Source organism: Manduca sexta, unplaced genomic scaffold (assembly GCF_014839805.1).
Source record: "Manduca sexta isolate Smith_Timp_Sample1 unplaced genomic scaffold, JHU_Msex_v1.0 HiC_scaffold_499, whole genome shotgun sequence".
Taxonomy (NCBI): Eukaryota; Metazoa; Arthropoda; class Insecta; order Lepidoptera; family Sphingidae; genus Manduca; species Manduca sexta.
The window spans coordinates 1-10,744 of record NW_023595296.1 but is presented as its reverse complement, the minus strand read 5'-3'; the positions used below and the strand labels follow the sequence as shown (position 1 = coordinate 10,744).

At 32.7% G+C, this 10,744-nt stretch overlaps 1 pseudogene; it reads right to left on the bottom strand.

The window, feature by feature from the left end:
• Positions 1-286: 286 nt before the first annotated feature.
• On the bottom strand, positions 287-10,344 carry LOC119193406 (annotated as a pseudogene).
• Positions 10,345-10,744: the final 400 nt, after the last annotated feature.

Below are 10,744 nucleotides of genomic sequence, written 5' to 3'. Positions count from 1 at the left end.
TCACATCACTCATATACTCAGCACAGGCCCAAGAAGCATTAATAATACAAAAGGACTGGTAATTAGTAAAAAAAATATCATAATTCCAGCTTAACTCATAAACCATCGCTTTGATATACACATCATTTTAAAATAAATGGCCGCTCGACTAAAAATAGGCAAAAAATGTATTAAAGCGTAAGAAGTCGACGCTCCCAATCTCACGCAAAAAGCCAATTAACTTAAACACATCTGCACAACTACATGCGCCAACAGGCCATCTAGTTAATAAAGTGAACAAAACACGTTGTGTTTTATAACATAATTTATTTACATTTGTATTGTTTTAACACGTTTTTTAATTACAACAAATTGTACTAAACTACATTTGAATATTACATGTTTGATTAATATCCAAAAAAATATAAAGTAGCGTTCTATATAATGTAGAAAAAAAGTTACGAAGGAAGAATGGACGAGTGAATCTACTGTTTTTTTATAAGATACTTAGATACTGGTTATAGTTTCAATCTAAACTTTTGATCAGAAATAAAACTCTTCGACATATTATCTTAGTTGCTGTGTTCTCTAGATTGTAATAGCATCTAAACTGAAATATGAGTTTAATGTTATTTTACCTCACCGAGAAGGAAGCCAGATTGTAACTTTTTATTCTCATATACTCGAGCGCTTCCTAAGTTTCATTTAAAATTATAATCACAGGTTGTTATAATATGATGCAATATTTGTACGAGTTGCATTGAATAATTTACGTTTAACATAACATAACATTTAAACGATAATATCCCTGCCAAGTCGATCAAACTCGTTGGCAAAATATACCATATCCTTATGGTCCAGAGCTGAATTTTGAAATACGATACGGAAGAAGTTGACGAGGTCGCCCTGCGGCTGATATGTGACCATCATACTTCCTTCCTTTATCATTCGCTCTTTTATTTTCGGTGCGACCTTATGGAGCCTTTCTTTGTAATCTGGCTCGTTTTCACAGCCTCGGAGGCAGGTCGGCACGTACCAGAACATCACGTTGGTGCACTCAGGGTTCTCGAGGACCAGTCGGAAGCCGTCGCGCTGTCGAATCAGTTCTAGGAAGTAGCGAGCGTTGTCGAATACAGTATCGATGTGCTTTTCGAAGCCCTCGCTTCCCTTTGCCTTCCACATGAACCAGTACTTGAGGACGTCTGCCCTGCGGCCGCATTGTATGTGTTTGTCGCCGGTGTCGTACGAAGTGTCGTAGAATTTGTCCTTCTGGAAAAGATACTTGGCGTTGCATGAGTGACCTTCTTTGAGGACGTTCTTGTGTCTAATTAGGAACGTGGAGCATTGTTGCGGCGCCGCCAAGAGCTTGTGAGGATTCCACGTCACTGAGTCCGCCCTGAAAATGTATTTGACTCGTTAACGCTTTGTCGGTGCTCGCCTTGTTTGTCAGGACGCTATTGAATAGCTGAATTACAACGCTTTTTGTGAAAACATCTAGTGGAAATGAGGATTTCTAAAAAATTTAAATTAATTTGCTTGATTAATTGCTACTACGTGGTTAGTTATTCAAATTATTAAAGGGTTTAAGTGTTTTCCAACTTTTAGAGATAGAAATTTAAATCTGCTTTGGTAAGTTGGTTATCTATTCATTTAGTTATTAAATTATTACTTTGCATTAACTAAAACCTAATTCATAACTAAACAAAATTTTAATTTCAATCTTTAATTTCTCATTCATTAAATTAAATTTACTTTGTCTCAAAAAATATACTCACAATTCAATGCCATTCAATAAATGTTTGTATTTCTTCGACATAAGAGCGCCGCCGCCCCAGGCAGCGTCGACGTGTAACCACAGATTATATTTTTTGCACAAAGCCGAAATAGGTAACAAAGGATCGAACGCTCCGAAAACGGTAGTCCCCGCTGTGGCAGTAACCAGGAACGGCGTCGCTCCATCCTCTATCGCCTTTTCAATTTTCATTTCCAAATCGTTTGCATCCATTTTGCCGAATTCATCTGTTTTCACCAAAACACAATTGTCGGTTCCGATGCCCATGAAAGCAGTCATCTTCTTTGTGGAGTAATGAGCGAGTTCCGAAGTAAAGAGAATGAGTCTGGGTACGGCGTAGACTCCTTTGCTCTGTAAAATGTATTTTTATTTAATTAAAATTCATCGACCTTAGAGATTTCTTTTAAACACATTTTTTTATTTTAAAATAAAAATACCACACTTTTCGTCATTAATAATTTGTTTATTTAAAAGCCTAACTTTGTTCCTGTACCAACTAGCTATTTGTTGTTATAGTCTCATTTTGATTTACCGTCATCTAATGACATTTGTAGGAATTACTTTTCTCATAAGAAACTTGGTTTAGTTAACCTTAGTAAGCTAAGGTACTGAATTCTTACTAGAAGTCGGTTTTAAATCTATGTATAAACATAGTTCCGACCAATCTATCATATTATTATACGTTGTGTCAATACATATTTATTGCATGGAATTATTATGTACTTACGTGCAATTTATTTACTACCTACCATTATGCAAAATTATAGAAAAAAACATTTCCGATTTATAATACGTTTATAATAATACGGAAATACATCCTCCATCTATAATAACATTCGAATGGCCCTACAACCAAGCAAATAACGTAAAGCATTCGAATTAAAGATCAACACAACGCAATTAGATTAAACAGCGACATCTTTTAATGAAATGATGAAACTATTTCAAATAACTCATGACGAAATTTTTCACTAGTCTAAAGTACAGTGCATATAAAAATTTAACGTATAAACTATAACACCTTGATTGGTTAAAGTAAGGTCAATAACCATTTAATAACAAAACCTTGAGTGTGGCAACGGTTGCGAATTTTATTTACCCTGAATGTGTTACGCTGTGCTATTACGATCGGTTTCCTTTCGTATCATATCTAATTATTTTAACCAAGGTGTTTAATGTATTATTATTTTAATACAGTGTAGGCCGTTTTGTATAAAAAGTAAGTTTATGTAAACTTTGACTGCAAATCCCTAATAGAGAGGACTCTATGTAAAATAGCGTCAAATGAAATCATTAAAACTATATCAGTGAACAAGATAATTACGTTTTCTAACTAAACCGAAAACGTATTTTACTAAATAATTTGTCGAGAATATGATAGCCTAAAATTTATAAAAAAAACGGAATGCGAACTTGAGAAAGTAAGCAGAAACATATTACCTAAACTTTCTTACTTAAGTAAACTTAAGCCTCAATTAACTATTGTATTCGACCCTAAACACCTAATCAACTTACGACTTATTGTAAATTTTCCGATACTTAAGGCCATTGTACAATAGTTAAAACCTCTATAAACTTCACAAATAGTCAATTAATTATGCCTAGTTACTATTCGATTATAATAAACGTGAAAATAGTTAATATTGTTCAAAATAATTTTCAAATGTACACGTTGCTTACCAAAATCCAATTTGTAATTACCAAAATTATTTACACCATCAATAGAACAACCGATAAATAGGCAAATTAACGTGTAACAGATATTGGTTATATAATCATGGCTATAATAGCAACCAAAATTAAATAATAGAGACGATAAGGTCCCTGATGGCAATTTAAGTTATATTATACTAGATTTTGCCTGCGACTCCGCCCACATGATATTTTTTTCCGGGATAAAAAGAAGCCTGTTGCTCTCAGGTGTAATGTAACTTCCTATTAGTGAAAATCAAATCAAAATCGATTTAGTAGTTCCTGAGATTAGCGCGTTTAAAAGCAATCAAACTCTTCAACTTTATATATTAGTATAGATTAATGATTCGACTTAAGCGATTCATTAATTGGTGTTTAATTTTGATGTTTGTGATTGGTCGAGACATCATCGCGTCAGTCACGTGTAGTCTGTCACCTAATACTAAAAAAACAACACGAAGTCGTTTATTTTTTGGCTCCATTCTAAACATATTCCGTCGTACTTATAAACATTTCGCAAAGCTATGCCTAGTTAAAACACGAATTTACTCGATCAGCTATAAGTCAAAACCCGCCATCTTACCTCTTAATAAGATTTAAACTAGGAAACTGGTGATATTTTTGACAACTATTTAAGCAATTCTTAACCACCTTTGAACTCTAAAATACGTTTATAAGTAAGACTGATCATTTCTTGTGAGTAATTAAACTTTTACACACAACACAAAATCACGCATTTTATCCCCGAAGGGGTATGCAGAGGTATTTCTGAATTAGATTAGAGCTTTGGTTGGAGTAGGTATAGTTTTGTTTTAAAGGGTATAAATCTAGTTTGAGTAATTATTAAGAATAAGTATTTTATTGTTATACATGGTCATTTTGACATTGCGTTACTAAATGAAACCAAATACTTACCTACTTGGAAATAACACATTACAATAAGTTACTTGAGCCATAGATGTAAAATAAAAATGTATGCTTTGGAACAAAATAAATATTAATAAAAAGTAATTTTAATATTATGCGCCCTAAAGCCACTACTACTACTCTAAGAGAATTCGTTGCAGCAACAACATCATACTTTCAGTCAGAAATACATCCCACACACGCCATATTCGCATTAAACTAAAAAAATCAAAAAATCAGAAAACTAAAATTAGGATCTTTCAAAAAAAATTATTAATGTATGAATTTTGGCACAAAGTCTGCAAAGGTGAAGACAGTATGTGGTTTCATTTAGTAATGCAATGTCAAAATAACCCCGTATATGGTTGTATTCTATTTTGTAACTTTATTAATAAATAAATATAATAGGACGAGTTTTCTTTAGCTAAGAAAATAGGTAAACGAGAAACTACATTAACTGATGGTGAAGAACAATATCACCTACCGTCATAGTTTAACATCACATTTCTCAGGTATTTTTAGCGAAATTTTCTTTTAAAATAGTGGATATAATGGGAATTTGAAGTATAATAGTTGAGGCTCGATCTGTCCTTTAAAGTATAAAAATGAATCTGCCACTTCTACTCGGTTTTAAGGGAGATAGTTATATGGTATTACTATTACTCCGAACTAATCGGATTCTAAGCCAATTTATGTTCGGCTCTACTATCATTTACTCATGTATTACAAACAAATAAATGACAATTATAATTCTCAACGCATAAAACTCCTTACCCAATCTTAACTAAGTATTTCCGGGAACTAAATTTTATCTATGAAATAAGTGCCTGAAAGTAACTATCTCACCCAATCGACTTACTAAAAAAACAAATACAAGTAATTACTTCAAAAGTACCTTAAATCGGCGGGAATAGATGGAAAGGTTGATGAAGGTGGAGGAAGCGAGAGAAGTTTGCCAGAATCGTGTGAAGTGGCTATTCATAAGCTCTGCCTGCCCCTTTGAGATAGAGGCGTGATACTATGTATATATGTAAGTTGTTACACTTTACATTGTTACTTTCCCTTGTAACTATATAACTATCCGTGTTACTAATATGCACATTTTAATTTCAATAACACCTCGACAAGGAATTTTAAGTACAGTCTAATTATAAAATTAAGTCATTGTAACGGAAATTTAATTTTATCAGAAGAATAATATAAATCATTTGCTCTACTAAGCATAAAGGACGATTGTACAAACGAGCTACTTATTTTAGAAGTATTATATCTTGCTTCTTAAAATCTTTACATTTTATAAAACAAATTCCCCAAAGCTGTCTGTTTGTAAGTGATCCATTTGCTCAAAATCTACTAAACGTATTTTTGTACGGTTTTTACTAAAAGATAGCGAAATTCTTGAGGAAGGGTTAGGTTAATAGTACATTACGGTTTCATGTAAATTGACTGAAATATAACGATTACTGTTGAATAGGTCACGTGGTTGTAAAAATCTCTTGGGTCGTGATTTACGCGCACTCTGATTTCCACGCGAGGGAAACCACGGGTACGACTAGTATACTATGATAAACACACACCGCGGCTTCCCCGAAGGGATAGGCAGAGATGCAACCAAAACTCATGCCCAGTTTTTCGCCATGTGTGTTTCGTTTTATGTGATATGTCTTTCATACTTTATTAATATATATTTTAAATATATTGTAAACTTGGGTATTGCGGCAGCATTTATAGACTGAGAAGGTTTGGGTTCGATTTCCAGTTTAAAAAATATTGTGTGGATTTTACTAAAATGATTTTCTCATCTCGCTGTGAGATAAAGACGTCATGATGTAACAACTAAATCAAATCGATAATAAAACTAGTGTAGCAAAGGGGGAACAAATCTTATAATGAACCTTTTTATAATTTTCATGGTTTTAATAGCTTTGTTCAAATTACGTTTACTATAATTATTACAAGTACACGTGTGCTTGATTAATGAACTGATGAATACAATATAAGTAAAATGAAATCCTGCTTTATAAAAATCTATCAATATTTTTGCTAATATTTGGTATAATATGCAAGCAGTCGTAATTATTTTTGTAAAATAAATAGCCAATAGCTATTAATCAATTATAATTAAATTTTCATAACCACCCATATACAAAGGCAATGCTATCTACCCTCAGAACAATAACTTAAGCCTGTCAATATCTGACTGGTTCAAAATCGACTCCTATCTATTAAAATAAAGCTTCAACACCTATTACCAAAACAATAAAGACATTTTCAATAAACGTTCTAATCGTAATTTTTGACCAATCAAAATAAATCATTTGTAAGTATTTTAAAAATTCCTTGCTCTGATTGGTAAATTTTTGTAACCAATGTGACGATAAATATATTGGGATCTTTTATTGAAAACGGAGGTAAACAAACATAGTTAATTCCGTGTCAAAATTGTCCAAAGACACGCACGCCCCCTATATTTTTTTAGGTCAAGGTCAATGTCAGTTAAAATTGTCTATGGCCGTTTATCAAAGTGCAGCGGCATTCGTCGCGCCAATTTGTCATGCAATTATTCATAAGTACATACAATTTGATTTCAAGCCTTGATGTAAACTTGGGTCGCGTCGATATTTTATCGTATCTATTCATTAATTCCATTGATACTGATTATGGTTTTTTGTTCTTTACAAACACGCTTGACATTTTTATTGATATTAATGAGTTTGATGAATAAACAATTATTCATATCTTGATTATTATTTAAAATATTTTAATCGCCGAAACACACATCTTGCTAATTTACTGTTTGAATGACAATTTTTGAATACATTTATACTGAAATGATTAACATAATATTTCAATGGATCCGCCTCCTTGGCGTAGCGGCAAGTGGGCTATGAATTGGAAAGACCTGAAGCCAATACCCGTCAGATTGCACTTGGGTTTCGAAGACAATTTTCCCTGAATTAGACAGAGGGGATTTACTGTTGACGTCCGGCCAGCAGGCCGATCGTTAAAAAGAAGATGATAATTACAACAAAATGATTATTGCAACGTTCCAAAAGTGATGCGCCGAATTCATTTTGGAATAGTACAAGTAAAATAAAAAGAACAATTCAATAAATATCATCAATTTAAGGGTAGGAAAGCATTTTGCAATTAAATTTCAAGTAATTAAATTTAAGTAACTGTCAGACTTATAAAAAGAGTGTAACCAAAGCACCAATTAAATGTGTTTTACCTCGACGACGCTGATCAAGTCATTCCTTCTTGGAAATTTGCCTTTTACTGATTTTTTTGCGGTGGTATGATTAAACACGTTGCAATAAATGCAACTGTCTTTAAAATATCCGTCATTTGACTTTATTCACATTCAGAAAAGTGATTATCTTTGTCAACTTTTGACAGCGTTTGAGCCGCGGTGGACGATGACTTTAATCCCACTGGCCAAACGCACAAAACTCTAGCCAGGATAGATATTAGAAGGATGAGTATTATGTCTTTCAGGATTGGGAATTATTGAACCAAGCTCTTTCGCAATTCCTAATTTGTTCGAGCACAATCTAAGATAGACAATCTAATCCAACGTTATTATTAAATCGTTTATAGGAAAAATGCAACTTAAATTAAATGTAATACGCTGAGCTGAAAATAATCATCTATAATTCTACTAAATTTACAAATATCACGTTAAACCACACCTGATTAAAACACATTGTCTTAAAACATGAGAAAAGTATTTTTAATAAAATATGAACAGCAAGGTTCGCAAACGGCACGCACACAAATCGAGGCTGAGGTCACACCGAACTGTAGGCTTCCTTTAAAACTGGCACTGATGAAGGAATTTTAGATAAAACGCTAACTTTAATTACTGCAATTGATCTTAATGCAGGTATTTTTGTAATTATACTCGATGATTAATCTCGAGTTGATGAAATGTTGTAAATAATAGACAATAAGAAGCCTGAAGCATTAATTAATCAAAGGGATGAACAAAACTATTGCAAATTACAAAAACCCAAATTAAATGGATATTTTTGTACAATGATATCTTAAAAAACCTAAGGTTACTGACTTGACAATACCGGTTTTAAATGTCCTTTTGCATTTACTTATAAAATACGTAAGCACATAAATTCATCTAATTAGCAAAATTGTTCATAGAAGCGTTCATTGAGCGTTATTCCTTTTTAATAATAAAATCGGCGCAAGTTTTCATAAATATCATATTTAATGGATTATGTAATGATCAAAAACATTAAATGACATATTTATTTTGCCTTTCTGATGATAATTTAATTCTAAGTGCAAAGCAACGCGGCTTAATGATTTTGTCGGATAAACCATTGTTATTATTCCAAGAACTAGCAATTCAGTGAATCAGTGATTGTGATAAAATTGCAGGCACAATATTGAGTATGTCAAGAACTTTTCTGAGTGCCATAAATTATTTAACTAAGTACAAACATGATTATTTTATGACAGTAATTTATAACGTAAATCCACCGATATTTTTTTTTAATTTATCCCAAATGTTTTGACGGAAATTGCTTCTGAGATCCTCAAATTATAAAAATATTCTGTTAATTATTACCGCTTTCCTCGTTCTCAGAAAAAAGATCTACGTAAGATTCCACTCCTCCTATATTTTTATTACAAAATTTTTATCTTTTTTATAAAAAATATATATATACCTTAATTTCTGGGTAGAAGTAATGTCGAGCGCAGCTGATCGCGTATCCATTGGCTATAGAACCTCCTGGACAGAAGATGCCATCTCCTTCACCGTCATGCCAGCCCACCATCCTCCTCATCTCACGAAGAACCTCTTCCTCCATCAGAGTAAAGACAGGAGCCACTTCGTAAGTGTACACGCTTGGGTTGAGGGCGTCTGTGAGCCATTGACCGATGAGACCATAAGGATCGACTGACGAAAACAGCTGGTTCACGAAGTAAGGGTGCGCTGTGTTGACTGAGTATCTAGCAACCTAAAATTATAAGTAATTTCATGTAATGAAAATAGTTTTATAGCAAGCAAGTATGAACTTAGTCTGTAAAACGTGAAGTTTTATTTCCAGGTCAATTTTGATATAAATGTCATGTTTACAATTATTTAAATAAATTGACAAACTTTCCTCAATACTAAGTCACAAGAAATTAAGTTCTAACTATAGTCTTTAAACGACTGCCTAATAAAAATTTAAAATATTTTTAATAAATTCCTTATAATAACCGATAATTATGTATATTTAATATTACGTTGTCAATCTTCGATACTGGTCAATTTAATGTCAAAATATGAAAATATCTTGATTGCTTTTATTACACTAATTTTAAAATCATTTAAATTTAGGAAAGAGCTAAATAATTTATAGATCATTTCGACAGTGTCGGTTATGTTATAAAAAAAATACTCACATCAGCCATAAGCGCCAATAGACCATCATGAGACACTGGTCCTTCCCTCGGTTTGAGATCGATTGCTTTCTTAATATCTGCAGGTGCAGCCCACTCCACCACTTTCGACGTCCTCGAAGATCTTCCGAAGACAACTCTTTCTACTAACAAGTCCACTGCCCGTCTTATAAAATCTTCATGCTTGTTTCTCCGCGAGGCTTTTGAATTGGTTCTCGTCGACTCCCAGATCCTCTTCCGGGACAATAAGATCTGAATCGGCAGGCATTTGGAATGCTTTATCTTCGTTCACTTCACAATAAATGTGTTTAATGAAAATAAAGTTTTATTTGTTATTTGAGCGAACAGTGGCGGGTGCAGCCGACCGCAGTCCTCTGAACTGAGGTTTTGGCTCGTCAGTCATTGCGTAGCCTTCTTAAATACTACATTCGACGTCAGTTCACTTCGTAAGGTTATGTTTTAGCCGCTCTAGTAATGTAAACAAATTGATTTTATTCTTTGTACTACATTCGCGAATCGAAAGGATTTTAGAACTTATAATTAATATATAGGTATAATGACCGACATGTTTATTTATTACTCATTTTGTAACAAAGAACGCGTTTATGTTAGGTGCAATAAACAGTTTTTCTTTGCTATTAAATACGTTCTAATCAACTTTGCAGACATGTAGTCGTCGTAACAAACACTTGTGAATGAAAAGAATGAAATTAAAAGGAAAAACAACTCTAAGTACTTAGTAAATTGTCACAAGTATTACACATAACATACATTTATGTGATATGACGTGTATAGAATATAGAACTATGAATTTGAAAGAAACACATTATTGCAAATCGTGACACATTTTAATCTTTTAATACGCCATTAATTATTATAACATTATTTAATGTGTATTATACATAAAAATTACGCTAAAATAATTACTATAAAACTTATAAGAGTTTATTTTTCATTATTAATAAA